The sequence below is a fragment of the Amphiura filiformis genome, chromosome 15, assembly GCF_039555335.1.
Source record: "Amphiura filiformis chromosome 15, Afil_fr2py, whole genome shotgun sequence".
Taxonomy (NCBI): Eukaryota; Metazoa; Echinodermata; class Ophiuroidea; order Amphilepidida; family Amphiuridae; genus Amphiura; species Amphiura filiformis.
This window is the reverse complement of record NC_092642.1, coordinates 17,794,137-17,814,024: the sequence shown is the minus strand read 5'-3', so window position 1 is coordinate 17,814,024 and position 19,888 is coordinate 17,794,137.

Sequence of the window (19,888 nt, the reverse complement as noted above, 5' to 3'; positions counted from 1 at the left end):
CCACTGATGCATAGGCAAGGACACTCGCGCGAATTGAAAGACTTGTTGCACGCGACAGTTCGTCTCACATTGAGCGTGTTTATAGTGAGACAATCTTTCCGTTATTTAGCTAAACCACCGCGTAGTCTAGATTTGCAATGGTTAGTAAAACATAAACAAAATAGACTGCGTGGCAGTCCAGCTAAATACCGCATAATCTGGCTCACTATAAACACGCTCACACATAACAAATGCCTATACAATCAAATAGGTTCATTACAACATTTGATTGAATGGATTGAGTTACTCTAAAATGAAACGATAAAAACAAAGAATCATGAAAAAAGACACATACAAGATAAAATAATAAAATTATATAAACAATGTTAAAGATAAAATCAAGAAAATAGAGAATAAAATTTCCTCAAATCAGAAAAAAAAACATTGACAGACATCATAATCTGTCAGAAATTACTGCATGAGATTCGAACCATCAATCTTCTCCACAAGTTCTCTTTATCCTCGCACTATAGTCTAATGCTCTGCTCACTGCGCCACAACGTATCTGGTGAATGATTACCGCATTATCATGAACACGTTTGTTCGATCTTGTTCATAATTGTATGTGGCGATAGGTTTCACCCTTTAACTACACGTACCCTTAATGATCAGTGATAATAGTCGGCTTTGACAGGGATGGCGCTCTCTCATTTCCATGAACTCCATAGCGCCATTAGGCGAACGTTTACGGTATTTATATTTACCTAAATTTCAACACATTTAGTCCATGATATATATCGAAATAATCAATAATCAAAACACTTTAAATAAGAAATCTGAACTCATATCGACTTGTCGTCATAGGAGAAAGGTAACAAGCCGTGTAAAAAAGAAATAATCAGTTGGCTGATGATCGCCCGTAGAAAACGGACGTGAAACCCATATCATGGACTAAATGTGTTGAAATTTATGTTTTTGCTCTACCTAGGTATTGAGCACTCTTTCAGCTGTGCATTTAGCTACCATATTATATATTTATATTTATATTTTTTTTTTTTTTGTAAAACGGTACTCAATTCAGCCTTTGGCTGCGATGTATCTGTTTAATAAAACCTAAACTTAAACCTTAAAAATCGCATGATTCCGAGTATGTGTAATTTGGCTCTTCCTTTTTTTGGAAATGATGAACATGGCTGATTATTTTAAATCGACTTTAACGATTTTAAGAAATATAGAATATAGAATCAAAGTCAACCTGTCACCTCTTAGCAAGAGCATCATAACACTTGCACATTAAATAAAGTTATCACTGGAGGTGGTGATGTTGTGAGACTTAGGATTCAATTCAAATTTGATGCAAATTGCGTCAAACTAAACCAAAAGCTTAGCATCCTTGTAGAGTAGTTGGATGATTCAATTTTGTTCTTGTCACATGTGTAAATAGAACTGTTTTAGTAGATATTTTGATATGAGGATTACAAACTGACAAAATGTGTAGCTTTTACAAGCTTCTCAAACAGATAAAGCACTACATGTTGTATCAGAATGATTGTTGATGATAAACTTGATTATCTTGGACAGTCTGCCTTTTCAAAATACTACATTAAATCTTCTTGAAATGAGTAACATTTATTTGTTCGTGACATTTTTCTAAACGAAACCTTATCTTACTGGTGGTGTAGTTTTAGTCACACGTTTGAAGGGATTTATCTCCGTCTATCAAGGGATTGCAAAATACGTCACTATGATGTCTTAATGGCCGTGTACGATGGTGTGTACGTTTTATTCGTAGGTGGTGTGATGTAGCATAGTCAGGCGTACGAGGTTAGTGTTAAATAAAAACACAAAGTCGTCATTAATACATACTTTCATCGAAAACTACTTGCTGTACATGAAATCTAATATCGAAGTACACTTTGCAACAGTCGGCATATTTTGATATGGTATTTTAGCGCGCACAAGTGCTATATCAAAAGGGTGTACTCGAGAAAATGAATTTTACTTATTCAGACGATGCTTGCGACGTATTGCTTTCAGAAGAAGAAGCTGTTCCATACTTTTACACTATATATAAGAAGATCTTTATCTTAATCATTGTGCCATGTGTGTCAGGATTTGGTATTCTAGGGAATGCTGCACTATTATTTGTTGTATATCGCGTGCAAGAAATGCGGACTGTTACCAACTTTTACCTATCCAACCTTGCTGTTAGCGATGCAACTTTACTAGTAGTTGGTGGAGTTCAGTATATGTGGGCTTACTTCACAACCCCAATTGATTTCCCTTCATCAGCGTTTCAATCTGGAGCCGGTTGTGCTTTAGTCTGGCTTATCACGTACCTTTGTTATTTTACATCCGTGTTTTTAATAACACTCGTCACCTTTGAAAGATATCTGGCAATATGTCACCCGATAACCCATCGAATGCTCAAAGGCAGGACCTGGACTGTACGAATGACGATAAGTGCTTGGCTGATTTCATTGGTTTTCGGAAGTCTGAGTCTCCAGTCTCATGAAACTGAAACGATATGCATCGATTGGTCTAGCAACAGCACATTTCATAATATGGCGACAACATTCATCGTTTGCACGGAGGACACACATTGTTCTTGGTGTTGGCAAGCGCTTGCTGCAATTGACTTTACACATTTTGCACTCGCAGTGATCTTCTTTCCATACATGTACTGTAGAATTGTTTACACACTTAGTACAAGGCCACGTCTCACTACAGAACTTGGCTCTGAAAAGCAGACGACACCAATGCTTCGCGCCAGAAATCAAATTACTAGAATGCTGATTTTGAATGGAACGGTTTTCTTCATATGTCTGACGCCATATGAACTATACAATCTCGATGATTTCAAGTATTGGTTGGTTGGTGAGAGAATGTTTGAATCGGAAACGAAGACGTTCATCCTCTGGTTGTCTCGTGTGACGATACTCTTGAATTCGGCAGTAAATCCGCTCCTGTATAATATAAGTAACGAACGATACAGGAGAGCATTTGCAGAAGCATTTGGGCGTGATGATAAAAGAAAGAAGAGATCATTGGAAATGAAAATGATAAGATGTCTAGATCACAGGTAGCTACAGGTAGTGAATACGAAGTACTTTTAGCATGCAGCAAAACCATGAGGGGAGCTACCGGTCGGGAATATAAGGTGTGAAAATTGCGTGGTTTTCATCTCATCTCATTTCATTTCATTTCATTTCATTTCATTTCATTTCATTTCATTTCATTTCATTTCATTTCATTTCATTTCATTTCATTTCATTTCATTTCGTTTCATTTCATTTCATTTTTATTCAAAATAACATCGTGGCAAATAGCCAGATTGCGTTACTTTTTATAATCTTAAAACATCAAAATTATTTACTATTATTGCACATAAAAGTTATTAAAATACAATATAACAAGAAATAAGCATAAGAAAAACAAAAAAAATTATATTGCACATAATTATGAAAGCTAACCCCTTAACTAATCTTATCTCCAAACTCACCCCCACACACAACCACGCCCCCTTACTCACTCATAAGCGCACTTCTTACTTACAAACAAAGTTGCCCCAAATAATACGCACCACACACCAAATCACTCATATTCACACTCATACCCATATAAAATTATCATATCAAAATAATTAAATTGCATCAAATTATTAAACTGCATCATTGGGTGTGACAAAAACATCAATTTAAGCATTTAGTAAGTCGATGAAGTGTGGAAATGGTTACAAGTTTATTGTTGTACTCACTCAATGCTGTTGGATTTATTTATTGTGGACTTTGTAGCCCTAAACACGTAGACATCAAGTAAACATCTCAAAAAAATAACTAACCCCCCTTAAATAATGACCATTACTCAAAAACGGGTGATTATATTACAAATTTGTAAAATGCGTTGGAAGCAGAATTTATATCTGCACATTTTGACACCTCATTTGTAGCAATGGACTAAATATTGACGTCACAACGTACATTTAAATCAATGTAGCCCTTCTATTGTGGGAGTAACTCGTTTTGTGTGATGAGGCAAGAATTAGGGGTTCATTCATATATTTTCATGACTAAACGGTAGTTTATGCCCGAGGGGCATCCATAATGCAGAGGTAGTGAATTTATTCTAAAGAGATGGATAGATTGGTCTAACAACTCTACATTTTAGAATGGGAAGACAAGTTTTCATCGTCTGCAAGGTGGACCAAATTATTCATGGTGTTGGCAAGTTCTGGCTGCAATTGCCTTTGCACAGTTTGCACTTGCAGTGATCTTGTCGTCATATATGTACGGCAGAATTATAGACGCGTTTAGTACAAGGTCCGGACTCACAAGAGAATGTGACTCTAAAAAGCAGACGACAGCAATGCTTCGCGCCAGAAATCAAATTACTAGAATGCTGATTTTGAATGAAATTGTATGCCTGGCGCCATTTGAATTAATTTCGATCACTTCAAATATCGGTTGGTTAGTGAGAGAATATATCAGCAGAAACGAAGAAGTTTATCTTCTGCTTAGGTGAAGTTGTAAATGGATGGAACGGTTTTCTTCATGTCTGGCACCAAATCAAATATGCAAACTCGAGTATTACAAGTATTGCTGGGTGGTGAGAGATTGTTTGACGCTAAAACGAAGACGTTAATCGTTTAGTCACGTTATGTAGCTTTAAAACTCGGCAGGAGAGCATTTGCTGAAGCTTTTTGGTGTGTTGGTAATAGCAAAAGCAGATCATCTTCGCGAAATGGAAATGAAAATACTCTGATATCCAGGTCACGGGTAGCAAATACAAAATCTATTGTAGCCTGCAGTCAAAACATTAATATGTAACATCATGACATGAAGTTGCTGCAGTATGCGTGCGCAAATCGGGGAACACCCCGCCGGGTGGGGAAAAATAAAAGGTGGGAAAACGACGCGGAATACAGAAAGTCAATTTGCGTATTCTAGTCTGTAGGGATCGAATGAACAGTGAGGAGTGTCATTTATGACTGGCATTGCCATCAGGATATATCGACGCACTTTCTCTTTTTCAGAATATCCTCTAAATGTTGATATAAATTCTTCCCTTTTTCCAAATTACTAAAAGCATTTATAGTCTTTCACTGAAGACAACCATTAAAATAACAGGTTTCCAAATATTGAGTTATATTGATCCTATGGTTCTGATATAGACACAAATACGTGTATAACAACACTGGCTACAACTGTTTACGACGTCTTTGTACACACCATCTAAAAGAAACATATCTCGGGCGTTAAATTTGACTGGGGTAATGAGAAAAATGTGTGCTTTCTTCTGATATCAAAATCTTGGTTTTGATGTGAACAAATGGGGATGCATGAGGCTGTTAATCTAGTCACACACCTTTACGGTGGATGCTAGCTCAATAGAGAATATAATTTTCAGATTATTATGGAGAATATTAATTTGTTCTGTTGATACCAAGTCAATATTAGGATTATTTGCGCATTTATTCAATTTGTATAAATCACAAAAAGTTAAAATAGACTTAATTGTACAGTATGTATTATTATGTTTTGTGTATCAATTTGTTTGTTCAGACCATCTGTACTTTTATCTTAATGGATAATATTGAAATGCTGGGTGCGTAAACCTGCTTTATATCACTCATACATAAATTCTAGACAGTTCATTGGTTGATTACCGTTTGTCATTTTTACTATCACCCTCTCCGTGTGATAGTCTTTACCATCATGTGCTCTGCCGTAGTGCGCCTGCACAAAGCCGTGCGCTGACTCTTGGACTCGCCGATTTAGTTATGGGGTGGACCCCAAAATGTGAAGTATATCACGGCAAAACATGGTGTTATGTTGATGAAAAACTGTATTTCCTACCTTAAATAGTATTTTAGTAATAGAATTTATGTATGAGTGATATAAAACAAATATTAACTGTCTTAAATTCGTGTAATGGTCGAAATATAATCACTCAGTGAAAGATGTATTGTTCCATTCCACTCGCCGTTCCGGCTCGTGGAATGGAACAATCCATCTTTCACCTCGTGATTATATTTCGACCATCACACTCATAGACAGTTAATATTTGTATAATATATCAAAATGTCTGGAAATCAATCCTTGTTGTTTTTTGAAACAGCTTAAGAGGTATCATTTTACTTTGTAATAACAAATAAATTATCGGCCTAGTAGGTAAAAATGATGTCTGCAAATCTGCTTACGTAAAACTATAGGCACAGAAAATACTTCAACGTATTTTACCCGGGCACACAGTTATTTATTGTCTTATTTATATCATATAAATAGGCCAATTAGATAAAAATGATGTCTGCAGATGGCTTTACATATAAGCATATAAATTTTTCAACGTCTACTCGGTAATTTTTCCTGCATTCACGTTTATTCATTATTTATTGCCTTATTCATTATTTATACCATCTCAAGGACTTCATGTAGATCTTCTATTTAGTTGAATAATTTCACAAGTCAAGTGTAATGTAACAGAGATAGAAATTTATTGAGTCCACTAGTCTTTGTAAAAGATCGTGGGATGCTCGGGGTGGGAGATCAGAAATGCATGGGTCGGTATTCGGCTGTTTTACTGTGTTGTTGCTTTTCCACTACATGATCCCCATTTTCCAGTACTGACTAATTTGATGATACTTACTGCTTATATTACTGACAACTGTCTTACTTTGATGTGTCAGCACTATAAATTTGACGCCTGAAACCCAGGTCATGTATAGGATCATGAATGAGGAAGTTGGAATCAGAGCGGAAGACTGATCGTGTCGAAACAGCGGGATTGAAGACAAGAGGAAATAGCAAGAAACTCAAAAGGGAACTGATCAAAAAGGTTGTTCACAAATACAGTTGCGTAATTTGCGCATAGACCTTTGACGTTGGTGAAGTACAGCATGTCTGGCAATGCCGACTCAACCAGAACCAGAACCAGAACCAGAACCAGAACCATTTTGTCTAATTGTATGATAGTCTACTGCCATGGTATATCACAGACGCCAAGCTTACCAAAGTTAAGACACTTTTTGTGGCAATTGTCTACTGCTGGTCATTTTGAACAGATTTCTCTAGTTTATATATTGATTTGCCACAAATTGTACTATATGGTTACAAATAACTGATAAATCAAACGAAACAGATTCCAAAGCCTTTCCAAAATTTGATATGAAATTAATCATATTGTAAGTAAAACATACACACTCTTCTAAAATTCCCATACATAATTCTCAAAATTAGACTTTAGAAATTGGTCTAAATCTACGAATATGTGAATTTACTGTTAAAATGAAAGCTAATGAACATACGCAAATTAATTCATAACGAAAATCTGTACCAAATATAACAATCAAAAAGAGAACGAGATAAAATAACATCTGGAAAGTGACCGACATTTAATATCCTTAGAAACAGAAAAAATGTAAATAATAAAACAAAGATTGACACTAACCACTTTTGATCTTTTGTGATAACATCTTTATTTTTACGAAAAACGCAACTCCAAATCGATTCCCATTTTTCCCCTGTGGAATTTTAAATTTTGATCTTTTCCCATGTAACTCAAGAACTGTGCTTCGGAGATAGGTCAAACTATACTTTTTCTGAATTCATATGACAAGGGAAATACATTGTTATGTTTTTAAATAACATTTGACGAAATGTTGAGGCACTGTTCTACTACTTGGATTTTCCGGGACTTCCGATATGATTTTCTGTGAGCTTTTGGTATATAGATGGATGTCTGTAAAATGGATTCTGTTCCAATTAGTGCTGGGTCTATTAACTTTAGTATCTGTTTGTTAAATGAACGTTAATAGCATATTGATTAATTGATATTTGCCTGAATAGATGCAGCAAAGCTTAATTAAACCAAGAATACATTTAATGGGATAAATTTACTTGCACAAAGTATTGAAACAACATACAATTTACATTTATAAAATCCTTCGAGAAGCGATGTGTACATTCGAGATGTCCTAATGTATTCATGTCATTATAAATTGCATAATGAGTTTGTAGGTACTAAAATATGTTATTTAAAGAGCATTTTACTCTCTGTATTTGGATTGTACTTTAATAGGCCTGGATGCAGGAAAGATGAACAAAGAAGTCACTTGGTGCCCCCGGGATTCAAACCAAGGGCCCCTCGCGTGGCAACAAGATCACCGACCGGTAGCCATGATTGCGATCACGTGGGATGCATGCATGCGCAGTTAATGTGATGAAAGTGTACACACCATTAGTCTGTGGTACACACTGTGTAACAAGTGAAGCAGAATAATATACACTGCCTCATTTCAAATGTTTAGTTTTAGTTTTAGTTTTGGTTTTGGTCACGTGGTTTCCTATTGTCTTGCCTAACCACTTGAATCATAAGATATCGAACTCATTCTTTCTACCTTTTGTTAAAAGCTGAACATTTGTGTCAGTCAGTTTCGGTTTTGGTTTCAGTTTCTTATAAGTGGTGTGAAGAAAAGAAATATTTGGTTTGAAGTTACCTACTCTAAGTATACAAAAGAAATGTTTAAACTTCGCAGTGCAATATTCACGAGCAGAGGATGTTTAAAGACATTCCCATGACCCAATGGGGTTACTGACCTTGGTATGTCTGGTTTTTGTACACATGTGGCAAGTTGACCATACTTTGCATTGGGATTGAGTGCAAATATCTGATTTTTTCATCCTATTATTTAACATTGAAAACATCGAGACTTAGGAATAAAATTAATGCAGTGGGACAATATGAATGTTTCCTGTAAGAAAATCAAATATCAGTCCTAAGTCTCAACTATTAGCTCGTTGGCTGCAGTTTTAAAATGACCATTTTGTGTGTGTGTCAATGGGGACTTTGCCTCTAAAATTAGGTTATATTGGTCAAATTTCCCAATCATAGTGCATTGTAGGAATGCCTTTAAGCCTCCTCTGATTCACGAGGAGAGGAATCGAGCATGGTAATCTACATTGAAAGACGTGGTTTACAAAATCGAATAAGCCTAGGCTATTTCACCTGTGAAAAAATATAGACCATCAAAATATTTGCATTCGACATTACAAAAGGGCCACTATTGTAATTGTATAGGTGCTATAAACAAAATCGATTCATGTCCTTAATCCCATGTACCAGAATCGATGGAAGGCCATTATATGACCTCTAATAACCTAATGACTTTTACTGAAGCAATTTTTACTGCAAAAAGTAGAAGATAGAGGGGAGAAGAGATTGTGTGTGGTGTGTTGTGTGTGTGTGGGGGGGGGCAAGGGGGTATGGGCCGGGAGAAAGAGAAACAGATGGGAGAGAGCATTGGAAGTGAAAGAGAAGGGGGAGGAGAGCTCGAGATGAAGATATCGAATGTAGGGGAGGAGGAGGGGCAGAAAGAGTCACTTAGGGAAGAGGTGGTTATATAGGGAGGGGAGCCCCCTCTTAAAGAGGTATGGGTTGTGCTTCCGGGGATAATAAACTAATTCATAATCAAATCATCTCCATGCATCGTTTATGTTTCATACAAACAAACAAAGCCCCCACCCACCCCATCCTTCAATATACGCGCATGTATATGATTTCTAGGCCTAGAACTCGTGAGTGTAATATGCAACCTTCGACAGAGAGCATCAACTGTCGTCCGCAGGATAGATTTCCGATATCAATCATGATAATAATTATGTTAGCACAATAGGCTATTGTATACTTCTGGTTATATACCCTATACTGTGTCCTCCCAGCATAATAGTGTTATGATTGCAGACCAGATCTGCTCTACTTTTTAATCCCTTGATTTTTGGTTTCTGAACAAAAGAGAAACCAAAACTAAAGATTTGAAATGAGGGACTGGCAACAAAAACTTTGGTTTGGGAGTAGTTAGATCTGTAACAAAACCCGATTTATCTTATCATACTTGTTATGATGGACAACAAGGATGAGACCGTCCTTAGTAGCATCTTGCATGCAGCATGTAGTGTAGAATACAGAGTAGCACATAGTGTAGCGTGTAGTGTGAGGGGGACGAACGACTTGTGAGTTAATGGGTAAACGTCCTGGTCTACCTTCTCGACGGTGCACAGTGTCATCGCCCGATATCTTCATGGCAGAAATCGCCATGGTAGGTTAAATCCACCGCCAAAATTGGCCATTTTGTATCGACCTGTTTACTAGTTTTGAGTCACATAATAGGCCGAAGGACATCTGACTAAGGCTACTGACAATAGCCCCGATTAGCTCGGTGACTGACCTCGCTGTGTGTCAGTCGAGCATAGTACACCATAGGTCATATTCTTTTAGACTACTTCCACGATTGGCCTATACACATGATACACTGCGCTATATAATTCGGCACATATAAATCAGAAATATTGTCAGTTTTTGACTCAAGACGCAAGCTACTGTCTCAAGACGCAAGCCAACGACTATCATATCTGTTCAAAATATATATTCATGTGCAAGGAACCACATCTGGTTTCTTTATACGAAATCATTTATGGGAGATATTCGTCATTTTCTACACCGGTATCCAAAGATTTTCTTCTCATATCATTTATCAGGTATTTATTTTAGTATCTCTGCTGACAAAGTAATTATTAGCCAGGCGATGTCGGTGTGCGGTGGGGGTTGTGAGCCGACTGACTTGTTCAGTAGGTGACGGATAGACCAGGGTGGATGGGAGAGGATTGTCTCATCCGTACGGTGTCTGATCTCCGCCAAACTCCCCCTTTTATAATTCATATCCCCAAATTTTAGTTTTCCCCCTTTTTGCGAAATGCTTTCCCCCTTTTTCAAATATTTCCCCCTTTTAACTTTCCCCGTTTTCAAATAGTTTCCCCCTTTTCGACTTTCCCCCTTTTCGACTTGCCCCTTTTCAAATAGTTTCTCCTTTTCGACTTTCCCCTTTTCAAATAGTTTCCCCCTTTTCGGCTTTCCCCTTTTCATATAGTTTCCCCTTTTCGAATCCCCCTTTTCAAATAGTTTCCCCCTTTTTAATTTCCTTTTCAAATAGTTTCCCTGTTTTCAGAATTACCCCTTTACAAATAATACCCCTTTTATTTTCAACCCATTTTGTAAAATTAATAGTTCCCCCTTTTTACAAATAATCCCCTTTTAACTTTCCTCCCCGCTTTTCACAAATAGGTTCCCATTTTAAATAGTTTCTCCCTTTTTAAATAATACTCCCTTTTTGTTTTTAATACTCCTTTTTGTTTGGGTACTCCCCGTTTTCCGTGCGTAGGCTTTACCAGTAAGCCTGGACCCTGGAGAGTACCGTGCACTCACTAGAGCTCATTTCGCTACATCCATTATTGGAAAGGCGTTCTACATGAATTTGGATACCAACGTAGGTAGATTTATAGCCTGTTGTGCAAGCGCCGCTAAATTCAATGGGTTAGGGATCCGTCAACTTTTATGCACGTTTATAGAGGGGCTGTACAAAGAGCAAATCCGATATGATTGATAAACCAAATGATGTTCAGAATGTTAAACGGGTGAAATGGCATGCATAAATATTTATGCTGGTCAAATTCATAGCAATGATGTTTGAAAGTCTGTATGTCAGAGATATGTCAGAGACAACAAACAACTGGCTGCCATTGTTACAGAAGCCTAGATAATAAGAATTGTTTGTGCTATATAATTATTCAAAAGTTGTTTTTTTAAAGTTAGCACCAAAGTTTAAAACAAGCGGTCTTTACAGTGAAATGACAATAAAAGCATACATTTATAAAACGGGCCTGGACAAAATGGGCATTGCATATTTATGACAAGTGTGGCTGTGTGATTTTATACAACTTTATTTTTAAGCCAGTTCCGAGTAATTTTCGCTATTCTTTGTTTGTCAACAATCCCGTTAACAATAAAAATGTGCTTTCTAATCAAAGGCTCTATGGCGTATATTCAATTGACCAGACAAATGAACCAGGGACTTCGGTCAGTGGTGCACGCCTCAAAAATCCAAAAAGAATTAGTAGGCCCTATAATTATGTTAGATGAAGAATTAAGTATAGCAATTAAGGGGGCACTACACCCCTGCCCAATTTTGTGCCTATTTTTGCATTTTTCTCAAAAATTATGGCGCATTGGGGACAAGTAAGATATGTATATTATAGGGCAAGGACTACAACTACTGCACTGGAAATTTTATTTCAGCACAGCCAACAGTTGTGGAGTTACAGTCAAAAATGAGGGAAACCCAATATTTGATCAATAAATCAATAACTACTTGCTTTGTTTTGCTGTATTTTCAGTACAGTAGTTGTAGTCCTTGCCCCTATAATATACATTATCTTACTTGCCACCAATGTGCTATAATTTTTGAGAAAATTGCAAAAATAGGCGCAACATTGGACAGGGGTGTAGTACCCCCTTAAGCCTAGTCTGTTTTAAAAGTCGAGACAAGTCCAAAATAATAACGATTAATAAGCCAATCTAATTGATTCGAATTCCAATCTCCTGGCCTTTTCCTGGGTCTTTATTTAGTTGCATGATATAATTCAGACTATGATTTTTCTTAAATGTAGATCTATATCCTATAGAATTCATAAATTACATAATAAGTATCATTTTATTCATTTTATTTAGCTCAAGAATTTGTATCAGACAATCACGTGCTTTCAACGTGTAGGCCGGACCTATTTCAATATCGAAGTACATGGGACGTGAATGCACGGTACTATAGATGGTCCGTGCCTGCTGGTAAAGCCTACGCATCGTGAAAAGGGGAATAAAAAAAGGAGTAAAAAAAGGGAATAAAAAATAAGGAGAAACTATTTTAATGGGGTAAAATCTGTAAAATGGTATTATGTAAAAGGTGAAAAGAAAATTCGAAAAGGGGAAACTATATGAAAAGGAGAAACTATATGAAAAGGGGAAATTCGAAAAAGGGGATACTATATGAAAAGGGGAAATTCGAAAAGGGGAAACTATATGAAAAGGGGGAAATTCGAAAAGGGGGAAACTATATAAAAGGGGGAAATTCGAAAAGGGGAAACTATATGAAAAGGGGAAATTCGAAAAGGGGAACTATATGAAAAGGGGAAATTCGAAAAGGGGGAAACTATATGAAAAGGGGAAAGTCGAAAAGGGGGAAACGATATGAAAAGGGGGAAATTCGAAAAGGGGGGAACTATTTGAAAAGGGGGAAAGTCGAAAGGGGGAACTATTTGAAAAGGGGAAAGTCAAAAGGGGGAACTATTTGAAAAGGGGAAAGTTAAAAGGGGAAATATTTGAAAAAGGGGGAAAGCATTTCGCAAAAAGGGGGAAAACTGAAAATTTGGGGAGATGAATTATAAAAGGGGGAGTTTGGCGGAGATCAGACACCGTACATCCGCCTAGCTAGTTATGAGCGAAACTGTTTCATGATAAAAGAAAATTACAGCACCAGGGTTCCAGACCCTGCATCAACTAGTTCAACCAATTGGCCTACCTACAGTAGTGCAGCATGACGCTGCAACTCTAAATCTAATCGGAAGATTAGTCGAGCCCAATTAGCGGAGCTGAAGCTGATAGACAATAATACATAATAATATACTGCACATGGTAATAATGACTTGGTAAAAATGATATTGAAACAATATTTATAATAAAGTTATGACTATAGTAGTACATTAACAGAGAAATTATTTCTGAATGCACATACAATGGACGATGAGGATATTGCTAAACACAAAGCGTGACATCGCGCAAATCGGGGGACAACCCGGGCGGGAAAAATAAAAGGTGGCGAAACGGACCGGAAGACATGAATACTCAATACCAATTTGCAGATTCCTTCATAATGTAGTAAGATCAAAATCAAGGTTTCGGCTTAAATTAAAGAGAGTCATTATGACTGGCATTGCTGACAAGCGAAGTAACCATTTTTATAATAGTAAAAAATGTGGCCAAATTGTTGGATAAATGGAAACATCTAAAATAGTTGTTGGCTCATGGTGCTTTAGTACAGGTATGGTGTTTTGGTCTTATCTGCGTATAAGCATCACAAATATATCCTTAACCATACTCCTTACACTAACAATAACCCTAAACATAACGTTAATCCTGATCCTAAACTCTAACTCTAAACCCTAAAACCTTAACCTTAGAATTCGTGATAATACTTACATGAAGGTAGAATTGGTGTTTTCCCAGATAATTATGGTCTACACGAGTGCAAATTGTTTGCTATTCCTGCATAAATTGAGTAACACCTTGTTTTAGTACATTGATCTCCAAGTCAAGAGAATTAATGCATTATATCAATTAAGCAAGGTAAACGCGCCCCGTTAAGCAGGTAAATGTCACTTTTTTTTTTATTACACTTCATACATATTCATGAGTAAATCAGGCACCATTATTGGTCAATCACAAATGACACGACCTATTTCACCGTGCGATAGTTTTACCTACCACCACGATAACCTCATCCCCGTAGTCAAAGGTCGACGTAATAAAACAAAATACTACATGGTTTGTATCGGGGAAATAGGGCTCGATATTTTCGCTCGGTACTGGCTTCGGGCCTATCACCTCTCACCCTCCGGGTTCGTATACTATAAGTTATTAAGACACTAAGACTTGACATTTAGTATGGAATATTTTTACACAAAATTCCACGACTGGTTCCACCCAGCTAACAATTTTTCGTTGTTACAACGTTGTCTAAAAGTTATATTAAGTCGTACAAACGTAATATATGGACGTTGTAAGTACGTAAATTTGTGAACTCGTGTTGTGACAACGTTATTCCCGAACAATAATTTAACGTCATTATGACGTCGTTTCGACGTCAAGTTGTGAACGAAACAACGTCACTATGACGTTATATCATCACAACACGAATATGAGTTCACAAATTAACGTAATTACGACGTCCGTAGATTACGTTGTATCGGGGTCAGACCATGACATTTATACGGCGTTGTAATAGCGTGCTTTATACGTCGAAACAACGTCATAAATTTGGGTACTAACGACGTCCGTAGATGACGTTGTATCTGGGTCAGTTCTTGACTTAACCACGTGCTTTATACGTCGAGACAACGTGATTATGACATTTTATTAACATCCGGCAACAATGATGCTCAATCCCAAAAAGGGAGAGCGTATAAAAATTCAAAGTTTAGAACTTCAGAAATAATAATAATAATAATAATAATAAAAACGCATTTATGGGGCGCCTTATGCCAGAACTGACCTCAAGGCGCCTTACAATGATATACTAAACTACAAATATAAAATATCTTAAAAGTACTATCTTTTAAGCTACAACAATGATAACAATATTGGCAAGCAAAATATATATACAAAAGTAAAAGACAGATCATAATGGCAACCACATAAAAGACACAGGTCTACCACAAAGGCAGGCATATTATACATAAGTGATAAGCAAGATAAGTAAATTACACAATAAACCAAAATAGACATATCAGAGAACAGCGTGAGTCCAGCAAACAATGAATTAAACGAGCCAGTCCGTGATGGTTAACCTGAACAGATGAGTCTTGAGTAGGCCCTTGAACTGCGAGATGGTGGCAGCATTCTTAATGTTCAAGGGCAATTGATTCCACAATCTCGGGGCCGCGACAGCAAAAGACCGAAGTCCGTAAGAATAGAAGTCGTTACTTTGCGTTTCACGCCTAAAGGCGATCGTCAGACGACACGATGGAAACATTTTGGCTGGACAACAATCGCCTTGTAATGGAAGAATTTACATTCCATGGTGTCAACATCTAAAATTTTTTCAGATACGTATTTGCGTAACGTTTTCTGAACGTATTATTCAAACGTTGTCACCAGGTCTGGTCAAAAATTGCATCAACGTCGAAACAACGTCATTACAACGTCATAATGATGTTATGTCAACGTCCAAAAATCAACGTCGAAAACAACGTTGTCACTACACGAACGTCGTGAATACGTAGTGTGTTAGCTGGGATTGACTCATTTCGTTGCTCATTCCCTGCTCATTTTACTCATTGATATGCTCATTGACTCATTTCACTCCTCATTGACTCATTTCACGGCTCATTTACTCATCTCCTGCTCATTTACTCATTTCCCCGCTCATTTACTCATTTCACCGCAAAATTGACGTGTTTGATGCAATTGGCGCATTTGAGGAGAGGTCAAAGAGGGTCAAAGATCGTGTAGGGGCACTCAGGGTCGAACGTCACTTCCGGGTCAAAGGTCAATTCTGCATGGTAGCACCTCTAAGTTTTACTTCGATACTTTTGAAATTTTTTTTGAATTTATTTATTTTCAAAATGGCGGTATTTCCGGTTGACCTTACAAAATGGCGGCACTTCCGGTTGACCTTTGTTCACTACCGGTTGACCTTTGACCTAATTTTACCTTGGTTGACCTTTGACCTTGGTTGACCTTTGACCTCATGAATATTAAGTAGGCTCTAAAGACGTACTTACTACTCTTCCCTCGCGTCACATGATTAGATTTCAGATTTTAAAATTGAGTATCCGATATGTGAAAAGGGAAAAGGAGGCAAAGATTTTTTGGTATTTGGCAGACCATTTTGAGAATTCACCACCATATACATAATTATTGCACAATCCAAATGTTTCCATGTGCATTAAGGGGGCTGTCATTTTCTCCAGAAAGGGGGTCATTATGCCGGTGACCTGAGTCAATTTTTATGACCCCTCTATTGCAGGCTGAAATTTCTTTTTGACCCCTTGTCTCGGATAGAACATTTTTATGACCCTCCTTGCGCACACATAACAGTTTTTTCCGAAAAGGTCAAGATATGTGCGCGGCTGTGCGCTTAACGGAAAGAAGGTGCATGGAGCGCGCAAAGATTTTGATTGTAAGTATATCGAATGTAGGCCCCCCAAAATTAGGATTGCAATTAAAGATTGTACACAAATTTGATGGAAAGTGAAAAGGATGTGCGCCCAGCGCGCCAGAAAATTTTAATAATCACATGCCCATTGTATAACAACCCCCCCAACTTAGCTGTAAACTAATTAGGGGTGACGAGTGAGTGGCGATCACGTTTTATACTTCCCGCATATAACTGACTATTTTAACTTGATCTTCAATAGATAGCACTACTGGAGCTCAAAATTACACCATCGATTTAATTTAATTTAATTAAGTTATCGTCAGTTAGTAACAATACGGATCATACTGCAGTTACTGTCCGTTTTCCTATACACAATACACAGTGCTCTTTCCCATTGACGCGTGACCTTTACAAATAGCCCTACGTTAACAGTATGGGGATATGACTAGTTAACGTCGCTGTGTGAAAAATAACCGGCCAATATTAAAAGTACTCTTCTAAAGTTCTAGAAAATATAGTTTTTAACATGTCCTAAATTTTAGCTAATTTAGATGTTTGGAAATATTCGTACTTTGGTGTTTTAGTTAATGTTATAGGTAATAGTACATTGCCTAGTTAACGTCGCTGTGTGAAAAATAACCGGCCAATATTAAAAGTACTCTTCTAAAATTCTAGACAATATAGTTTTGTAACATGTCCTAAATTTTTAGCTAATTTAGGTGTTTGGAGAGGGTCGTACTTTTGTGTTTTAGGAAGGACATGTAAACGACAGATAACACCAAAAATATGAAGAAATTATTTCCAAACCGTGTTAAGTCAAAAATCATTATGTTGCTCATTTTCAAGAATGCTGGTTTACAAAAAGCACGCCATTGTCTGATTTCGTGAACAAAGCCACACATAACATTGTTTCCTTTCGTTTCCTTTATAATCGGTTACCCAACTGAAGCTATGAATACCAGCTTTATTGCGATATCGCACATGAAAACAGTCACTTGTGCACAACCAGAGAAGATCCGATTTAATCAGTTGAGCTGTTTCAATGAGTGTTATCTTGGTTTAATAGCTTTTAATGGGGTTAAGTCCTGCAAAGGTCGAGATGAATTCTACTGTAGACATGACTGACTGCATCATGTTTACCATAACTTTATACTAAAGGAAAATGTGGCGAGACATGCCGTAATTTGCTCGATTCTGGTGCCGGTGTCTATAAAGCTCCTGCATTGATTTACATGGGCAACAATAAAATTGCAATATCTCAAGAACCGAATACCGTATGAAACAAACTTTAATAAAGCTTTTACATTTCTCTATCTGTTTTATGTCATTTGGTGTTTGTTGAATTCGTGTGGTTTTGCTCTCAACAATACAGATAGCTCAAATTTAAATGCCCGTTGGTTGTCGTTTTTGTCTGCTGAACGAGATAAAGCGATATTTTATAGAATCATGTTACATGTGTGCTATCTTCTGAAGATCAAATTAAAATGTTGCGACATTTTGATTTGGTTTATAATGTTATTTTTAAAATTCATCTGTTTTTTTGTTCTAACTACTGAATTGGTATATAACTGAAATAAAATGCAGGCCTATGTTGTAATGTTTGTCCCTTGAGCATGTTGAGCGAGATAGAGTGAAATTTTCGAATCGAATTAGGCCTACTGGTGCTATATCTACTGAGAATCAAATGAGAGATCAAATTTAAAGTGTTGCGACATTTTGCTTTGATTTAATTTTCAATTCATGTGTTTTCTTTCTTATCTACTGAAGATAGCTGAAATAACACGCAGGCCTATGTTGTCATTTTTGTCTACGACCACCCACACGATATCTGTGAATGTACAAAAGAGTGACAATTACAAAAAAAAAGAAAAAAAAAAAGGGGGGGGGTGGCCTGGGGCACTCCCACTTTGGAGGTGACGCGTATGTAGGGTTGTTAAGACCCCTTTTGAACTAAAAATTCGATTTTCGAGGTATTTTGACGCTGTTTCGGCTCTCACCCAAAGGTTCCAAAGGTCATGTTCTCACCCAATGACCCCATATTTTTTACAATTTGCTCTCACCTAATGCCAAATATCATGCTCTCACCCAATGACCCCATATTTTTTACATTTTGCTCTCACCGAATGCCCCTTACTGCGAAAGTGCCAGCCCTACGCCTATATCCATTTCATATTGAAGTGCCCCCCCGGGAGGTGGAAGAGGGTGGGAGTATACAAAGTGTCTCTCACATCTCAAGAGACAGAGGGATAAAAACTACAATAAGTTCGTAAGGGAACAAACCAAAAGATTGATGACGTCCTATAAACTAAACTAGTTTTGTTTAAGGGGGAGGGGGTAAAAATACTCGATTACGTTTTTACAAAAACATCGGTCTGAAGAATGTGTTGGCCAGGCGCATATTGAAGTGCCCCCCCCCCCCCGGAGGTGGAAGAGGGTGGGAGTATAAAAAGTGTCTCTCACATCACAAGAGACAGAGGGGATAAAAACTACAATAAGTTCGTAAGGGAACAAACCAAAAGATCGATGACGTCCTATAAACTAAACTAGTTTCGTTTAGGGGGGAGGGGGTAAAAATACTCGATTACGTTTGTACAAAAACATCGGTCTGAAGAATGTGTCATTATTATTATTATTATGTCAAAATTGTCAACATTTCATTATTACGTTTCTGGCAGGGAGGGAAGGGGTCGGCCGAGAAACGAAACTAGTTACGTTTATAGGACGTCATCGATCTTTTGGTTTGTTCCCTAATATATCCCCTATTGCGTCGGTTTATTGGGCCTACGATGATGTTGGCCAGGCGCGTTGAGGTGCACAGACAAAGAACTAATGATTTTGCAAGATCTACAAAATATGTGCGCATCCAATCACCTCAACGCATCGCGTCCTTCATCACTTTAGGCCTTTAGATCTCGGGGATAGGGTTAATTTCCCTTGCTAGAGGATCCCCTCAATGTTGACGCCTGTATGTGGGTTTCTGATCAAATGAACATCATATTTGGCCATTTTAGCCACAAAAGTGCCAATATTGAATTTATTCCACTTTTGCACCATATTTTACCAGTTTAGCTTCAATATAGCAAACTTTTTGCGCTCATTTGTAGCATAAACTTATTCTGTCACCCAAAACCCAAAAGTGCTGGATTAACT